Source organism: Neltuma alba, unplaced genomic scaffold (assembly GCF_004799145.2).
Source record: "Neltuma alba isolate B1F8T4 unplaced genomic scaffold, ASM479914v2 tig00007051_pilon, whole genome shotgun sequence".
NCBI classification, from domain to species: Eukaryota; Viridiplantae; Streptophyta; class Magnoliopsida; order Fabales; family Fabaceae; genus Neltuma; species Neltuma alba.
The window spans coordinates 1-19,737 of record NW_021634658.1 but is presented as its reverse complement, the minus strand read 5'-3'; the positions used below and the strand labels follow the sequence as shown (position 1 = coordinate 19,737).

The 19,737-nt window shown below is 31.3% G+C and overlaps 1 pseudogene; it reads left to right on the top strand.

Moving 5' to 3' along the window:
* The first annotated feature begins 11,668 nt into the window (after positions 1-11,668).
* LOC114751720 (pumilio homolog 24-like) lies at positions 11,669-16,592 on the top strand (annotated as a pseudogene).
* The last annotated feature ends 3,145 nt before the right edge of the window (positions 16,593-19,737 follow it).

The following is a 19,737-nucleotide window of genomic DNA, read 5'->3' as shown; positions in this document are numbered from 1 at the left end:
GCGACACGTCACCCTTTACTTCCCCATTTTCCCCTTTGAGCTGGACTTTTCCATTTTTTAAAATAAATGATGATATGTGCTCCTCCAACTCATACAAATTCCAAAATAAATCAATCAATATAAATATAAATAAACAATACAAATCGGTATTCATCCATCAATATTATTATTACCGTCCAGGTCAAAAAAATCAATATTATTATTAATAGTTTAATAACTGACATTCTAATAAGTTAAAATTTTACAATTACAATAAAATAACGAAATAAGTTATAAACTTGCATTGTTTCACCTTAGTTAAAAAAACACTTTAAATTTCATTAATTATATTTTAAAATTTAATAACTTTTCAATTTTACTCTTATATACTTTTAAAAAAATTATGGGTAATATTATATATTACAATAGATTTAGTGAAATGATTAATATTAGAGACTTAAAATATAATACTAGCTTCTGATCGGATGTAATACATTTTTTATTTGTCCTATAAATAAAGACAAAAAATACATATTATATTAATGTCAATGTCTTTAATAAAATATGAATGTTAAATACTCATCCGGTCCTTAATATAAGACCTAATTATTGAGTTGGTTTTGGTCTTAAATATAAGACCCATTTCTCATATTTATTAATTTTCTCTAAATTACCCCTATGGTTATTCCCTCAACTATAATCAAGTAGAAGAGAGAGATGTGGTATTAAGAAAGATGATTATGGTGTTTTAGGAAAAATGTGTCACTTTTCTTATAATTAACTAATTTACCTAACTTCTTTAATCTAATCAAATTAGTTAAATGGGTCTTATATTAAGGATCGGAGGAGTATAAAATTTATGGCAGATTGTTTTTTGATATGCGGAAATCCATATAAACTTTTTCAGATTCCATATAACAACACCATCGCCATCACCTGCAAAAGTGAGGAACAAATACGCTATATTAGTGTTTCGCTAGAAACATTGTCATCTCATAAAAAGGAAGTCACTACAAATATAAGAACCAAACTGATCGCTGTCAGAAATACATAATTGACACTAGCAATGAAAGGCTGCTCTTGCATGAAAATGAAATGAACACAACAAATCAACGTTGAGTGTGCAATTTTATATGGATATTTAATTACCTGAATTTTTTATAAGTTTTTTTACCTAATTTTTTCCCCAAAAAAACTAAAATGCATGCAAAATTTCCTACTAAATACCCACACAATATTTTAACACAAAACATGTGCAAAAAAGTCATTTTTCAAGGTAAGATATCAATTTATTTTATTTCTTATATTTATTATTTTGTCAAAATTAATTTGTTTCCCTTATATATCAATATATAATTATTTTTTTTAATAGACGAATACGCAGTGAAAAGAAAGCACAAACGACAAACTTAATTACTAACTCATGATTGCCAAGAAGCGATCGCATCCAAACCGATATATAATACTCCTCCGGTCCTTATTATAAGATCCAATTTGACTTTTTATTTGGTCCTAATTATAAGACCCAATCCATTTTTTCTTTTATATTTATGCATTTTTTTCCAAGATAATCTTCTAATAATGATAGTTTTAGCTAATATATTAATTAGCAAGGATATTTTAGGAATAACAACACTTATTTATTATAAATAACCAACTTAACTTACTTCCTTAATCTCCTCAAATAAGTCAACTGGGTCTTATAATTAGGACCGGAGGAGTATAATATTAAGATATTGCATGAGATTGTGTTTTTGGCCAGAATTGTGTGAGATTGGGTTACACTTATTTAATTTATTTAGTTTCATTAATTTACCCAGACTACATAAGTAGTTTCTACGCTAAGAATTGGAGGACTATTATATATACACACACATGTTAAAAATATTTTCTAATACTCCTCTGGTCCTAATTATAAGACCCAATTGACTTATTTGAGGAAATTAAGGAAGTAAGTTAAGTTGGTTATTTATAATAAATAAGTGTTGTCATTCCTAAAATATCCTTGCTAATTAAGTATATTGGCTAAAACTATCATTATTAGAAGGATTATCTTAGAAAAAAATGCATAAATATAAGAGACAAAATGGATTGGGTCTTATAATTATGACCAAATAAAAAGTCAAATTGGGTCTTATAATAAGGACCGGAGGAGTATTATTTTATGAGTCTAAAGTTTTGAGTTTAATTTATTTTACCCATATTGGTCACAAAAAATTTATTTGAACCATAATTTAGTTTGGTTCTCTTATGTCGTAGATTTAATTCATGTTCAATATTTGTTCTTAACGGGAGATCGTAATAGTAGTATGGTTTATAATTGAAAAGCCAGTATATAATCAGGTCAATGAATTAATTAAATTTATTATTTCCATTGAGTGGACTTATGAACAGGCTTCCTTTTTTTAATTTTTTTCCTTTTTTTGATAAAAAAGGCAATTTATTAAATAAGAATAAAACAAAGGGATTAGAAGAGACAGGCACCGTGGCGTAGCAATACAATACAGTCAATACTCAAATAATACCTCCAGTACTTCATATACTAACTAGTTAATTAATTTAAATAGATTAAAAAATCATTAAGTTAATTACTTGTAATAAATAAGTTTTGGCTTTCTTAACATACCTTTACTAATTATGTGTATTATCTTAAATTATCGTTTGATAAAATATTTAATATATGTAACTATTACAATGACCACATTAGAAAAAATAGATAAATATGAAAAACAAAATAGATTGGGGTTGAGGTCCTATAATCATGACCAAATTAAAAGTTAAACTAACTCTTATATTATGGATAGGAGTTAGTATAAGAACTAATTGACTAATTTGAGTAAATTAAAAAAATTAGTTAAGTTAGTTATTTATAATAAATAGGTTTTATTTTTCCTAAAATATCATTACTAATCAAGTGTATTAATTAAAACTATCATTATTATAAGAACTACTTTGAAAAAAAATGGATAAATATTAGAGACAAGATGGATTGAGGTTTATTAAGTACAAGGGGTAGTATTATGTTTTTGGCCGGCAACAATCAATAGATACTACTGCTTCCAGTTCTTAGTATAAGAGTTAGTTGACTAATTTAAGTAGATTAAATAAGTTTGTTGAGTTACTTATTTTGTAATAATTAAATATTCGTTTTTCCTAAAATATTATTATTAATAAAATGTATTGGCTAAAACTACCATTATTGTAAGGGCTACCTTGACAAAATGGACAAATATAAGAGATAAAGTAGATGGGGTCTTATATTTAAGATCAAAATAAAAACTAAATGAGCTCTTGTATTAAAGACCGAATGTAGTATTAATTATTTGCTATGAAAAATGAATCATTTTCTTTTTAATTAAACAAAGGAGAACTTAAAGGAGTTGCATTATTATAAGTTTTTTTTTAAACGCTAATAAAAAAATGACATAATTTTGTTTGTCTGAACTCACCTAAACTTTCTATTCATTGAAACAATAGTGTATTCTCATTAAAAAAAAAAAATGCTGTATTAACTAATAAAACAGCTTGTAAAAACTTGCAGAGAAAATTTACTACTCCTCTGGTTCTTAATATAGAATCTAATTCTTGAGTTGGTTTTAATTTTCTTTGTTATTCATAGCATAAATTACTGTAACACCGGGGATGAATAAATTGAAAGTTTTTTTTATAGTAATTTATGCTATGAATAACAAAGAAAATTAAAAGCTAATACTCTATTAATTTTTAATATGACATCTAATTATTGAATTGATCATAGTCTTAAATATATGATCTATTTTTTGTATTTATTAATTTTTTAAAAATTATTCCTATTAACAGAACCTTAATCATAATTAAGTAAGAAAGAGAAGGAGATATTAAGAAAAGTGATTATGGTGTTTTGGGAAAAACATGTCACATTTTTTATTTATAATTAATTAACTTACTTAATTTTCTTAATCTAATCAAATTAGTTAAATGAGTTTTGTATTAAAAAACAATGGAGTACTACATATTATATAAAGCAGGGACAGCCAGGTCATGCCATGTACACACACAAATGCATATTAGAAGTGTTTAAATTTCAGATTTTTATCCACACTCTGTCTCACCATCAGATTTTGTTAGGAGGAACACGTGAACTGTTAAGTCAAAAACATTTTTATTAGATTAATTAGATTAAATTAATTTAGCACTGTGCTGCTATTTTACCGTCTATTTCAGACAAGAATGCAAGATTAGATTTGATGCAAGCTCTTTTTTGAAGTGTTTTTCTAAAAATCAATATTTTTTGTCATAATTTTACGTACTTATTATATTTCCTATATAAAAAAATCCGACTCATAATCTCACATTTAAAATAATTTATATGCTTGATATTATGGGAGTTATAGGCCTCCACGTGGAATTACCTGTTGAAAAGTTTGAAGAAAAATATCTTAAAATTTTATTGCATGGTATAAATTTAAGAATTTTCTCAAAAATTGAAATCCGAACTAAAAAAAAAAATGACGCAGCCTTCCAAATAAAACAAACATATCGTTGGCCAAAAAAAATAAAATAAAATAAAACCATCAAATCAATGCTCAACACATACACTCCTATCATTGGATAATTTTCACTTGCGTTTTCTTGCCAGACTAATCAAATAATAACAATAATAATTATTATTTAATTTTCATGCTTTGGAACGCTTATTGTAAAATTTATTTGTATAAAAATCTTATATTTAGAACTGGAGAAGTATTATTTAATTTTCATGCTTTAGAACACTTGTTATAAAATTTGTTTTTGGTCTGACTCCCTTACCCATGATCCAGGTCATCAGCTAATAGCTGCCTGATCTCTACACATTAAATAAGTCGGATCTTTTTTTTGACCAGTAAATAAGTCGGATCAACGAAATGGCTTCTCATACGTGATACTCTTCTTGTCTTTAATATAGGACTTAATTATTGAGTTAGTTTTGATCCTAAATATAAGACTCATTTCTCATATTTATCACTTTTCTCTAAATTACCCCTATAGATACTCCCCAACTATAATCAAGTAGAAGAGGGATAAGGGGTATTAAGAAAGATGATTATGGTGTTTTAAGAAAAACGTATCACATTTCTTTTAATTAACTAACTTACCTAACTTATTTAATCTAATCAAATTAGTTAAATGGGTTTTATATTAATGACCGGAGGAGTAATATGTAGTAGATGTAGATGGATTGAGTTTGTGTTATAAATTAAGCAAAACTGAACATAGAAAAACAGTTTGTAATTTATAAATAACTAAATTCATGATAAATTTTATAATTTTTTTTACCAAAAATAAATTTTATATTTGAATGCGCGTCCTAAAAAAATAAATTGTATATCTGACTAGGTCGTGAAAAAATAAATTTTATATCTGACTAGATAAGTCATGTGTGTTGTTTAAAAGATCGACTTGTATCATTCACATTATGTCATTGATTCCTCTTATATTTTTCTCTTTTGACCTCTACGTGTTTTTGGGTGTGTTACATTGTCCTATAGATAACTTGTAAGTATCAAGTGTTGTTATAAATTTAAATTTCCTATGGATATTTTTAATAGTTAATTATTTTACAATTGTCGGGGCCTTGGCCCATAGATAATAAGCGACTCCTTTAAATTATGCATTAAGCTGCAAGTTCGAACTTTCCATAAAATGTAACAAGTACGTGAATTAAAAAAAAAAAAAAAAACCTCTCTGACCAGGGTCAATTGCTCATGATAAGTCTTTTATTTACATGCTGCTTCCTTTTTTTTTTTACCAAATAAACACACATTTCTTAAAACATTTATAGGTACGAATATTCTTAAGGATCACATTGTTTAATATTCTACTACTTCCGGTTTTATTTATAAGAGCTAGTTGAATAATTTGAAGAGATTAAGGAAAGAAGTTAAATTTGTTATTTGTAATAAATGGGTGTTGTTTTTCCTAAAATATTCTTACTAATCAAGTGTATTGGCTAAAAGTATTATTATTAGAAAGACTAGCTTGAAAAAAAATATATAAATATGAGAGACAAAGTGGATTAGGATATTATATTTAGAACCAAAACAAAAGTCAAATAAGACCTTATATTAAGGACCGGAGGTAGTATCATTTATTTATATGTTATAGATGTTTTTTTTTCCATCCAACAAAAGAAACTTATGCACCGTTACGCTGAACTCGCAACTTCTCACTTAAATCAAATCAAAAATCAAGGAGACACTTGCATAATACTATTTCCAGTTTTTAATACTACCTCTGGTTTTTAATATAAGACTTTATTTGACTTTTATTTTAGTCCTAAATATAAGACCCCAATCTACTTTGTCTCTTATATTTATGCATTTTTCCCAACGTAGTCCTTTTAACAATAGTAGTTTTAACTAATACACTTGATTAGCAATGATATTTTAGGAAAGACAACACCTATTTATTACAGATAACTAACTTAACTTATTTCCTTAACCTCCTCAAATTAGTCAACTAGTTCTTATAATTAGGACTGAAGGTAGTATAAAAGTTAGTTGACTAATTTGAGTAAATTAAAAAAACTAATTAAGTTAGTTATTTATAATAAATAACTGTTATCTTTCCTAAAATATATGCACCAATCAAATGTAACTACCATCATTATAGTACTATTTAAAAAAAAAAAGATAAATAAGAGAGATAAAATAGATTAAAATCTTATATTTAAGACTAAATAAAAATCAAATAAAGTTTTATATTAAGAATAAATAATAAAATTAGTTAAGATGGAGTACTTTGTTTGGTGCACAAACGAGCAGGTTGGGGGAAAAACATGGACCAGATCACCAGAGAAAAAATAGAAATATAAAGTAATTATGGGTTGGGAGCTGCCGATGAGGGGGCCGTTAATGTGGAGCGGTGTTCCTGAAGGCAGCTAAACTTGAATGAGGGCATTGAAATTCGACAATAAATGCACAGCTCTTAGCAGATCAGAAGGACGTGCTTGATTACGCACTAAAGAAGAATGGGAAGTCTGAACACTTTGACCTGTACTCATTAATGCGCAACACTCCACACAAACACACCCTGCTATTACATTCATTGAATGAAAATGACGCGCCACACAACAAAATCATTTATTTCTCCCACCACAAACATGCCAGCCTCCCCCAATTTCTCTCCTCCACCCCCATCCCTCTCTTTAGCTCTTTTTCTTTGTGCACACACGTATATTGTTCTTCCTAATTACTCTTTTAATTCTATTTATAAACTTTAAATATAAAAAGTAGTATGGTCTATTTTATGAGTTTTAATTTGAATTTTTCATAGTATTTGATACATTTTTATTGTTACTATTAATTATTTATCTTTTATCATATTTTCATACACATTCTTTTTTATTTTTTCTTATTATTATAAGAGTATATTTGGAAACAAAATTCTGTTTCTAATCTATTTCTTATTTTTATTAGTTTAACTAATTATTTATGATTCGTGAATTATTTATTTAAAACTTATAATAAGAAGTGAATAAAATATTTTATATGTGACCTTTGTTCTAGCATTTCTTTCCATTCATTTTTCCAATAAGATTAGATTTTTCATATCTCCACAAAAATCAATCTCTTTACGTGACACTTAAATCTACGTTCCATATTAATCCTTTTATTGGTACTCCCTCCGTTCCTTATTATAAGAGACATTTGATGCTTATGGCATGTTCCTATATATAAGAGACACTTACAAGTTGTCTCTACTTTTTTGTGTTGATTTACTATTTTACCCATATTTATTATCTCCAACTCACACTCTCTCTCTCTCCCACTTCTCTTTCTTTTAATAATTTAATTGTTCTCTCTCATACTCTTTCTCCTTATTAATGAGGGTATTTTTGGAAAAAAATTATACTTTTTACACATTAATTGTTCTTAACTAATTTTAACTGTTTTTTTATCAACGTGCTTCGGTTATTTGTCTCTTATAATAAGGAACGGAGGGAGTACTACTCTATTCCTTATTATAAGTCACTTATATTTCAAACCCGCAAACCAAGAAATGCGTTAAATTAATCGATTTTTCCTCATTTAACCTTATTAAATAAAGATATTAAAAAATGTGTTTTACTGCATAGGAAATTAAAAGTTGAGAGAGAGAGATGGACAGGGAGACAGACGTGTTTCGATGAGCAATTACTTCATACTTTAATTAATTAATTTTTTTATTAAATTAATAGGGGTAAAATTGGAAAAAGATTATTAATTATATTACAAGTGACTTATATTTTGACGTAAACTTTTGAGGTGCAAGTGACCTATAATAAGAAATAGAGTGGTGCATTCCTTTTAATCTTTTTTCATGGGGGTTATTTCTTGATGTTTTATAGCTCAAATAACACTAAACACCCCTCATAAAATTTCTTTTAAGTGTAGAGCCGTGAGTTAGAACCCTTTAATAAAGGATATGAGAACATATTTCATGCTCATCATAATTCGGACCATCCAGATTGATTTTAAATAGTTTAGATTCAATTTAAATTTGTACCGTTTTTAAATAAACTTTTGTATTTTAAAAGACACAGAATTCAAAAATGAACGTAATTTTATAATTGGTATTTTTTTAAAAATAAATTAATCATTGAAAAAATTGCAAATCAAATTTTGAATGATGTGCACATAAATGAGGACCCATGGCAAAAAATTATATAGGATATCTGTTAGATTCTTGATATAAAATATAAAATGCTTTGGAAACAATCTAAATTATTAATTTTTTAACCGAAAATGTCTCTTATTGGAATGAGGGTAAAAGTACCAAAAACTTAATGATCGTTATTAAATGTGAGCAATTAAGAAATCCAATTCAAATTTAAGGAGTATATTTGACGCAATTAACCAATTTTAACTTAATCACTGATGAGAAAGTAGTGGTTAAAAAATCTCTATTGAAAAATACAAGGGGGGTACTCGTTTGTTTAATATTACGTGTGGCCCATGATCAGTGGCTTTTCATGTGGCAGCACTACGTTTTGGTTTTCAATGCCACACCCCACCTAAGTAAGCTAGCTAGCTCCAACGTGCCAAGCAAACGACCAAAATTTCCCATTATTTCCTCGCATAAGGACGATATCCCCACATGGTCCCGAAATAGCTCTCCTTTTTTTTTCCCCCCTTTGGCTGGCCATCATTAGTCTCCTTTTTTGAGTAGGATGTTATCGCTAACTCAGGGTATCCCAGCGTATCGGGCTATCGGCCAAACTAATTCCAAAGTGTCTCGCCAGGAATCGAGCCCATGACCCGGTAGGAGAACGCACCTTGCACTCCCGTTTGCGACCAGTCGGACCCAACCCTTACAGGCCATCATTAGTCTCCTTTGCTTAAGGGTCTGGTCATTTTTTACCCCCTTCTTGCGACCAAGTTTATACTGTGTACATACGACTTGGTTCCCATCTCATTCTTATTTTTTGCAAACATAAAAAATCTATTTCTTAATTTTTAAAAGGAATGAGCATTCAAGATATTTCGAAGACATCATATTTTTTTTCTTTTACAGCTATTATCCCCCCCTCTCTCTCTACACGCACGTAGTCACGTATATAGCTATCTTGGTTTCTTATTATGGTACTAATCCTTCTGAAATTCATGGATAAGGGCTAAAGCTGAGCTGGATCTCCTGCTGCAAGCTGGATCTTGCTGGGTTTGACAAAAAAATAAAAAAAGAAAAGAAAAGATTTAATCTTTAACGTGTCCATACGTACTCTTCAATTCTATCCATTTTTTCTTGTACCAACCATACAAGTCTCCTTACTGAATAGACATTTAGCATATCACTATCTGACGGATTTTGTAATTTTGTTAATAAAAGTTGAAAGTCGATGTGAAATTCCTAAATATTATACTCTTTCCTGTTTTTACATAAAGCAAATATCAGTGGTTTATAAATATGATTAAAAGTTACCTATTACTTATGATCTTGTTATAGTAATGATATAGGATAGGATTTAGATTTTTGCCATTACGGGTACGCGTTTAATTTTTCTCAATTGACAAACATTTGTCAAATCATAACTATTTTTGGTTAAAAAAAATTAAAGATTTTATATAGATCAATTTATTTTGATGTGTAAATGTGAGCGGATTTGAGTTAATGTGAAAAGTTGTCCAGTTATACCAATATATAATGCAATAGAACACAATGATATAATGATCTCATAAATAAATAAATAAAATGTGAAGTGGATTTCTTTAATTTCCTATAATAGTGCAAAAACTCAATTCAATTCAGAATAGGAAAATAAAATGCTTGAAAAGTTAAAAATTATAATGAAATACTAGTATATCATTTTGGTGAGACATGAATAAAACCAAGCCCAATAGGAAAAAAAATTCAATGGGCCAAAACTGAAAATCAGGTGATTTTTTAGAACATCAATGACAATATTTTGTTTCGTTAATGGGGCCGAATCCCACGGGTTTTATATGATTGGGAATTTTGAGCTTGAACATGTGGCTAGAATCCATAACACAATCGTGGACCAACTGGCAAAGCGAGGACTTACCAAGTCGATGCTTCTTGAGACTCCTCTTACTGATATAAGGAGCCTGTGCTGTAATAATTGTTTGAGACTTGATCCCCATCTCTCTTAGTTTTATTTTTGGGCTTTAAGCCCTCCTTTGTACCCAAAAAAAAAAAAAGAGCTCATGAATAGGATGTACTCAAAGGATATTTAAATCCTGTAAGCATCAGGACTTTAGGTGATGTGGGATTTATCATCCCATCGCTCTTCACCCTTCCCCACAACCAAGGCTCTGATACCACATTGAGCCCTTGAATCCAACTCAAAAGCTAGCTCGTGAGTAAGAGGTACCTAAAGAATATCTAAACCTTGTGGGCGTCAGGATTTCAGGCAATGTGGGACTTATCATCCCACTGCTCTTCACCCTCCTCCGCAACTAAGCCTCTAATACTATATTAGGCCCTTGAGTCCAACCCATAAGCTAGTTCGTGAGTAGGAGATACTCAAAGGATATTTAAACCCTGTGAGCGCTAGGACTTTAGGCGATGTGAGACTTATCATCCTACCGCTCTAGAAACATTTTATGTATTAATTCTAGCAACATTTTAGGGGGTGTTTGAGTAAAAACCGAATTGTTATTTTAAAAATATTTTTATAATATACGAAGTAAATATATCAGATGAGTTTTGTATTGGCTCATGTAAAAACAATTTTTTAAATGATTTCAGGTGTCCCAAATACCCATATTTATAAAAAAATGTGTTGTTTTTTAATAATCCTTTAATTATTAATTATTTATATTATAAATTACTCATTGATAGAGATTTCTTTCAAATGTGTAATAACAAGGACAGTTTTTTAAAAAATAAATTTTAAATAATAAAATGGAATTAAATTATATATTTAATAATTGCTTTGGTAAAGGAAGAAGATCACAATGATACATAACTTGTAATTCCGGCAAAAAAAATAAAATTATTACTGTGTTGCACAGATTGGTTCTAATGCGGTCAATTTTTACTAAAAATTATTTCAACAAGACTAAATTAGATTTTTTTTTTGGTTTCGATAAATTAAAATTTTAAAATGAGATGGAAGTTAGTTTTGTTTTTGGTTTTTTCTTGAATAAAGAGAAAGAATAATGCAGTGTTCCTGAACTTAATCCCAAAACCCCTAATAAACCTCACCGCAGTGGCGAAGTCTCAGTGGGACGCCGAAAAGAACAGAAGCGCTGGGGCTTCGATCGGCATCCATGGCGGCGAAGAAGCAACAGGTCGACAAGACCAAAAAGAGAAAGCGAATTCCAGGTTCTAACACCGAAGCAGACAAACCATCTCCTTCGAAGGTGCCCAAGCTTGCTGCCTCAAAACCTGCCTTCCCTTCAAAGAACAAGGCCTCTGGGAAGCCCACGAAATTCATTAAAAAGGGACACAATGTTACAGATGGTAAAGAGAAGAAAGCTCCGGTTACAGCTCGAGAACGTCGATTGCACGCCAAGGTTTCGTCATTTACTTATAGTTAATTTATAACAATCTGGAGGAACTTGTGATGCTAAAATATGCCGCAGGCATTTTTATTTGCGATTATCTACGTTAGTCATGACTTATGCGTGAGTGAGTATATTTGTTTATGCTACCAAAGTCTTGGAATTGATTATTAGAGAAGGTAATTTTCGGTGTCTGTTCATCGGCTGGAAAACAGCTAGTATGGATTTTGTAAAAAGTATTTTTTAAGGGTTAGGTGGCAACTTCGGATGATTTATTGTGTTTGAAATTAGTTGGCCAACCAGTTGGAGATCACTTACTTCGATTAGTTGCATCAATTGTGTCATTGCAGGAACTTGCAGAGGCTAGAAAGAAGAAAAGAAAGCGGCATTACACACTTGAACAAGTGAGTTTTATGTACGCGATATTCATTTTAGTAGCATTGCTAGACATGCTACTCATCACGAAATACACTAATTTGAGCAGGAGCTAGCACGTCTGTGGGAGAAAATGAGACGCCGTGATATTGCTAAAGAGGATAAGGCTAAGTATGTTCCTTTAAACTAATTTTAATAACCTGATGGTTACTTCGAAGGCCGAAGCATGCTGAAAGTTAACTTTTCCCCCCACCTTCTGTTGTCTCTCGTTTTGCTTTACTTGTATTGTCTGAGAAGGCTGGTGACAGAAGCTTTGCAAAAGATGAAGGGGAAAATTCCTGAGATTGCTGGGTCTCATGTGTCTTCTCGTGTTCTTCAGGTATATATTTTCTTTTTCAGTCCAAGGCATCCTAATATCAATTTTTATGTTATTCTAAACTACTTGTAGTTTTAACTGTTTCTTTCCTCATCAACAGACATGTGTTAAGCATTGTTCACAAGCTGAAAGAGATGCAGTATTTGAAGAGCTTTGTCCGCATTTTATAACTCTTTCATACAACGCATATGCGGTTCACTTAGTAAAAAAGATGCTGGACCATGGTAATTATCAACTTGAAAATTTTAATATATTTAATATTCAAATTTTGCTTCATAACTTGTCATATAATCTTGTTTTATGTCATTTTTTATTCTAACCTGGCACCCTTGTCTTTCAGCTTCGAAGAAACAGCTTGCAGGCTTTATCTCCTCTCTTCATGGGCATGTTGCTTCTCTTCTTCGTCACATGGTTGGATCAGTTGGTATGTACAATATGTCTTTTTGGCTTCTGATGTATTTGGTAGAGATATTTTTCAGAGCCTGTGATGATTCAATGGAGCACTTTGCCATCTGATTTTTATTGTGTATGGCAATATATGGACTTGTAAATTTGTAACAACTCTGAGGATGGGAAAGGGTCTAAAAGAATGAGAAACAAATAGTAAATAAAAACCAATGATTTTTCCCCTCATGCAACTTAGCTTTCTGCTGAAATTTTATTCATAAGATATAAATTGTCAAAAATGCATGTTGACAGCATCTTGCGAAATGCAACCTCCGTACAATAATTCTTGTGCTTTTCCATGTTACACAGTTGTTGAGCATGCTTATGAATTAGCCAATGCGGCCCAAAAGCAAGAGCTTCTATTGGAATTATGTTCTACAGAGCTTCAGTTATTTAAGGACCTTGTCTCCTTGAAGGAAGGCAGGTAAAAGTTCAGCGCTTAGAACCTGTAGCAGTTATAGAAGATTTTCATTAATAACCTCTCTTAAGTTTCTCATTTATCATCAATTATTTTTAAAAGTACCAGCATATTGAGGAGAAATAACTACCGGGATATGGAATATATAGTTGGTTGGTTGCTCTCTTGGAAACTATATTGCCTGCAAAACGTCAAATCCATCCTCTGCACATAACAAAGATGAAACATTTCTTGTGTTTTTCTTGATGTCTCGCACATACGTGCTCTATTTCATTGAGTTTGATTGGATTGATCAATTACATTTGGCCTTTAGAAGCTCTGTATCCTTAGTCAATATTAATTGCTTTTCCTTTTTTCCAATAATAGTTTTTATCTTTCTCTAATGCTCCAATCAGTTCATGACTTTTAACTTCATATCAGGTTAGTAGATGTAATTTCCAAGTTAGGACTTCAGAAAGTTTCAGTTTTGCGACATATGACATCAGTGATCCAACCAATTTTAGAGAAAGGAATAGTTGACCACTCAATAATACACAAACTATTGACGGAATATTTAAGCATCGCTGATCAGGTTCTTCTCTACCCTTCCCTTATTAACTCTGCATGTTTTGTATCATGACTAAGAAATTTGGCTGTGGCCGTATCTCTCCTGTTATCTAAAGTAAATTTGTGAAAAGTCCTCTGTCAGAGATATAATAGAACAACTGTCCAGTCCGCTCCTGGTTAGAATGATTGGTACAAGGGATGGGGCCAAACTTGGGATTCTTTGTGTAAAGCATGGGAGTGCCAAGGTATTTGTTTAGCAGTGTCCTGCACAGTCAATTAAACTCGGTGCCTTTTGATGACTTTATTCTTACATGTGATTGTTCTTTTGACTTTCCATTTTAGGAAAGGAAGAAGATTATCAAAGGAATGAAAGGCCACATAGACAAAATAGCTTATCACAAATATGGATGCATGGTAAGGAATGTGACTTAGGGTTTATGTTTTGTAGCCAAGGCATAGCTTGTCATATTCATATAATAGCATCATTAAATTACTTGTTGTCAATATTGTTTTTGAAATGGTCAATTTTTAAGGGAAATGACCAGTTATGACCTGACTAAATTTGAATATGCTTAAATTAAATTACCATGGGTTATCGTTATACTTTCAGGTGCTAGTCTGCATAATTTCAGTTGTTGATGACACCAAACTGATAACAAAGGTTGCTTCTTGTGCTGCTTTTCTCTTTATTGAGTATATCTAAAGAATGTCCATCTCATATTAAGGTTTAAAAATTTTTTCGTTACAGGCTATCATTTCTGAGCTTCAAAGATTTTTAAAGGAGCTTGTTTTGGATAAGGTGTCTTCTATGGTCTTTTTCTCTTTAACTTTAATGCTTATAAAAGACATAATATATCTTTTATCAAGTGATAGGGACTAACCCTCCCCAAAATAACGTGGACGGATCATATACTGTTTGCTTCTTATGATTTGGCTCTTAATGCTTTCTGGCTTTATAACTCCTAACTCCTTTTGTGTTTTATTTGTGATTTTTTTCAGACTGGGCGGTGTGTTTTACTCCAATTGCTTCATCCTAATTGTTCCCGCTATTCAGTCCTGATGACCTTGCTTCCTTGAATTCATATATACCATCACTTCTTGTCAAGGTCAGTAATGATGCTATTTCTTGTTTTCTGAGATCTAAAGAAGCGAAGTCTCATTTCAGTTGAATTTCATTCAGGATCGCTCAGAAGTGGGCACTCAGAATGAAACTTCCAAGGTTGAAGAACCTTGTGACAAGGAGGCTGAGGAGGACATGGAAGTGACAGCAGATGAAGTCAATAAAGATAAAACTTCTAAGGTTGAAGAACATAGTGACGAGGACGCTGAGGCGGACATGGAAGGTGAAGCCGATAAACATAAAACTTCTGGGGAGGATTCTCACCTAGTTGAGAGTGGGAAAAAGGATCCACTTGTTAGAAGGCAAGAACTATTGATCAAGAGTGGACTTGCAGAGGTGGGTGGGGTACCTTAGCTTTCATTCTAATAATTTTTACCTTCCTTTCTTTCATCCTTGTTCATAGTCATATTTCCCTCTTTTCTTATTTTCTTAAATAAATCGTCCCCTTCTTTTTGATGTCGAATCATGATTTACATTTTGATTGGGTAAATGACTACCATGCAGAGTCTCATTGATCTATGTATTGAGAATGCTGGAGAATTTATACAATCAAATTTTGGCAAAGATGTCATTTACGAGGTAGTAAATATGGTATCGGTGATTCGTCAATTTTGTGAGTTGTATAGATTTTTTGTCACCTGGAAGTCTTATTTTCTGTGATCTGAGAATGATGCAGGTTGCAACTTGGGGTTGTGATGGCATACTCCGCCCAGTCTTGGATGACAAGATAAGTTCGCTTCATGAAGCAATCGCATCTCTTGCAGCAACACCAAAATCAGAAGAGGATGAACATGTCCTTGAGAATTTTCATTCCAGTCGGACCATTAGAAAACTTGTTTTGGATTGCCCCAGTTTCGCTTCTACCTTATGGGACAAAGCCTTAAAAGGGAAGAGCGAGATTTGGGCACGTGGTCACAGGTAGGCTTCGTTGGAACTTCATATTATTATTTGATAAATTATCTCACCCAATTAGGCAGGCTGCGAAGGACTTAATTACATCTTTTTTGCTGTTATGGTTGTGATTTGCAGCTGTAAGGTTATTTCTGCGTTTGTGGAATCATCAGATCGCAAGGTGCAGAAACTCGTAAGAAATGAGCTGCAGCCTCTAGTTGACAATGGTATACTGAGAAGCCAGCCAAAGCCAGTGAATTAGCAATCGATGAATGATAAACAGAGAATACAGCTGTTTTTGCTTTTTCACAGTTGAAGACACGGCAGGATTTGCTATACACTAATCAGTGGCCAATTTTGTGGAGAAACTTGTTGTATTTATTTTATTTTTTAAAATCTACATCCTTTTCAATTTAATTTTGTTCAGAATCTCTTTCTTTAACCAGTGGTTAATTATGTTTAAAATTTTGAAATGTCGAATATGATCAGTATTTCAAAAATTAAACTCATCAATGGATTGGAAAAAAAAATTACAGTTCAACAAAGCAAACATTTACGAAGAAGGGGTTGATTATTTTTAAATATTTATGAAATCTATGGGTATGTATCATCTATATAAATGGTTAAAATATTTTAAGTATGACAATAAATTTATATGAAATGAAAAAGTATGTCGGCGTGATATAAAAAATTAATGAATAGCGTAAAAACAATGATTTTCTTGAATAACAAAGAAAGGGTAAATAAATTGAAATCGTGATTGAATTATTTTTTAATTAAAACATGGTAGTTTGGCGAAAGGGAAAGAAATCAGACAGATTTTCTTCATGATACATATTATTTTCCTATTTTTAATTGACTTGTATTATTTGCTAATAATAGAAAGTATTATATAGTTTCATATATTAATGTCTTATTTTCATTCTTATTGATAATTTTGTAGAACAGGATCCATATGATCTAACTAACTGAGGAGTATGTTTCCCCTCTCTCGCAATAATATAATATTACCTCTTCTCTTTAATATAAAAATTAGTTAATTAATTTGAGTGGATTAAAAAAATTTGTTAAGATAGTTATTTATAAAAAATATGTATTATTTTTTTTCTAAAATATCCTTACTAATCATGTGTATTAGTTAGGATTATCATTTGATGGAACGTTTAATATATACAACTATTACAATGACTACTTTTAAAAATAAATAAATATAAAAAATAAAATAGATTAAAATTTTATATTTAGGATTAAATTAAAAAGAAAAATAGTTTTGAGATTTCAGCATTAAAAAGTTGACCTTTTACAAGATAATCCATATATATATATATATATATAAAATATATGCATATACCTTTTTTGTTTAGGCCAAAATGATCTATTATCTAGTTAATTATACTGGGCATCGTTGAGTTGGTTCCACCTACCAACCAATCATATTCCACCGCGAGCCTTGACTGCAACATGGACCCACCGCTTTCTATATTTGTCCCACAAAAGACAACTAAACGAAAGTGCTCATTTTAATAATATTCTTCATTAAATTCATAAAAAAATTTTAGGAAAAATTGAAAAATACCACTTTAATTTCAAATTTAAAATCATAAATTTGTATAAAATTGTGTTGTCATTTACTTTTTAGGTGCAGCAGATGATTTGAAATTTTAAAATTTAAGTGGTATTTTTTTTTGGGATTTTTCCAATTTTTTCATAGACAAAATATATTCATAATTTAATAAAATTAACTAAACCTGATGAAACACGTTATTGCTTCTCCATTATTCAAATGAACACAGTTCACTATAATCAATAAATTCTTTACAAAAAATATGATCATTTGATTAAAGTATAATATTTTTGGAATTTTATTTACTTTTGTTGAAATAATTTTAATTTTCATAATAATAAATTAAATTTGAAGTAGAAATTCATTATTAATTTGCATTGCCTGTAAATACTAGTCGGTTAAATTTCAAAATGCACATTGTTAGATTAAATATTTAATCTATCAAATAAAAAGTTCTCTTAACAAAATAATATTACTATTTAATTAATCCCTAGTATGTTATTCACGTTTATTCTGAAAATGTTTTAAATTATGTTTCTTTCTTAATGATAGACAAAAATTAGTATCCCATTATTTCTTCCTCTGGGGCATAGAGAGTTAAATCCTAAAATATGATAATTCCCGGTCCCTTCGCGGACATCTGAATATGATGTTTCCCGGTATACTCATAATAAATAATCACCACCTCCTTTAGAACGTACTTACTTCATTTCTTCCTCAATTGAAATCTTTCTTCGTTTCCTTTGATTTTGTTCACACGGTTTCCTTTTCCGCATCACAAGATTTGTGTTCACTGCTCGCATCTCCTTCACAATCAAGCTCTTTTTTTTTTTTTTTTTTGATACTGATCGATTGTTGTATAGTTGTTGGGTGATTCTGCTTATGATTAGAATTTACTTTTCTGGATTCTGGCTTAGTAGTTTCTTCTCAGTGATCCGGAACTCATTTCATGGGGCTGGGACGATGGTGACCGCAGCCGGAGCGGCGGCGATGCTTTACTATGTATTGACTAGGAGCCTGGCGAGGAAGGCTGAAGAAAAACGAGGTTCCTAACGGGGATTTATCGAAATCCAGCAGACCGTTACGGAGGAGAAGGCTTGCGCGAAGGCCGCTCAGCCTCCGGCGACTCTGTTAGAATCGTTTGGTTATTATGTTATCGGAAACATTGAGGTTCACTATTCGGAGACTTTGGGTAAATGGCCCATCGGTGACTTGGCATTTGGCATTAATTACTTTATGCGCAAACAGGTGCGTCTGCTGAATCCAATTTCCGTTCCGTTCATTTGGGAATGGTGCATTGGTGCATGATTTTTCACTTCAGTTCGACGAATTCAACATTGAATTTGAAGCTGAATCTTGAAGTCTTGAGTTTCAAAATCGATCGTGTTGTTGTATGATTTGAGATTTTAACCGGCATGAGATTACTTGCAGGGTAATTTACGAGTTGCAAGTGTATATGCGGGAAGTGATTGTGTTCAACTTAAAGGCTCCGAAATTATGGCGGCGGAGTTGCATGATCTCTTGAGGTTGCTGACAATGTGTATGCTTTTCTCAAAGAAGCCATTTCCGTTGTTTTTGGAGTCTGCCGGATTCTCCTCGGACGATGTCCTTCTGCAGAAGCCCAAAGCAGGGGTACGTTGTACATGTCTCTCTATTTATCATTTTCCAAGCCAAATTAGAATGCAATGACTTGCATCCTACGCCTCATCTATGTCCCTAGATTCAGATTCAGTGATGAGTGAACATTCATGAATTGGGTATCAAGATGTGTTGTCGGGGAAAGATGTAGGCTTCATCGGATTGGAGGAACGAAACTAAGTGATCCCAGTTGTATCACAATTAGGCCTTCTGAAAAGGACCCGTGTTTTACGTGTGGACAGTAAGACAAACTGTGGCATTCAAAAGGACTAATGTTTTCGGAGCACCATAACTCAATCCAATGTTTTCTAGTGGAATAGTTTCCCACTTCCCATATGGAACCCTGGGATCCCACTGAACAGAACAAATAGATTTATTAGAGAGGTTAGGTTTAACTTTTTTAAATTACTGTTAGTGTCA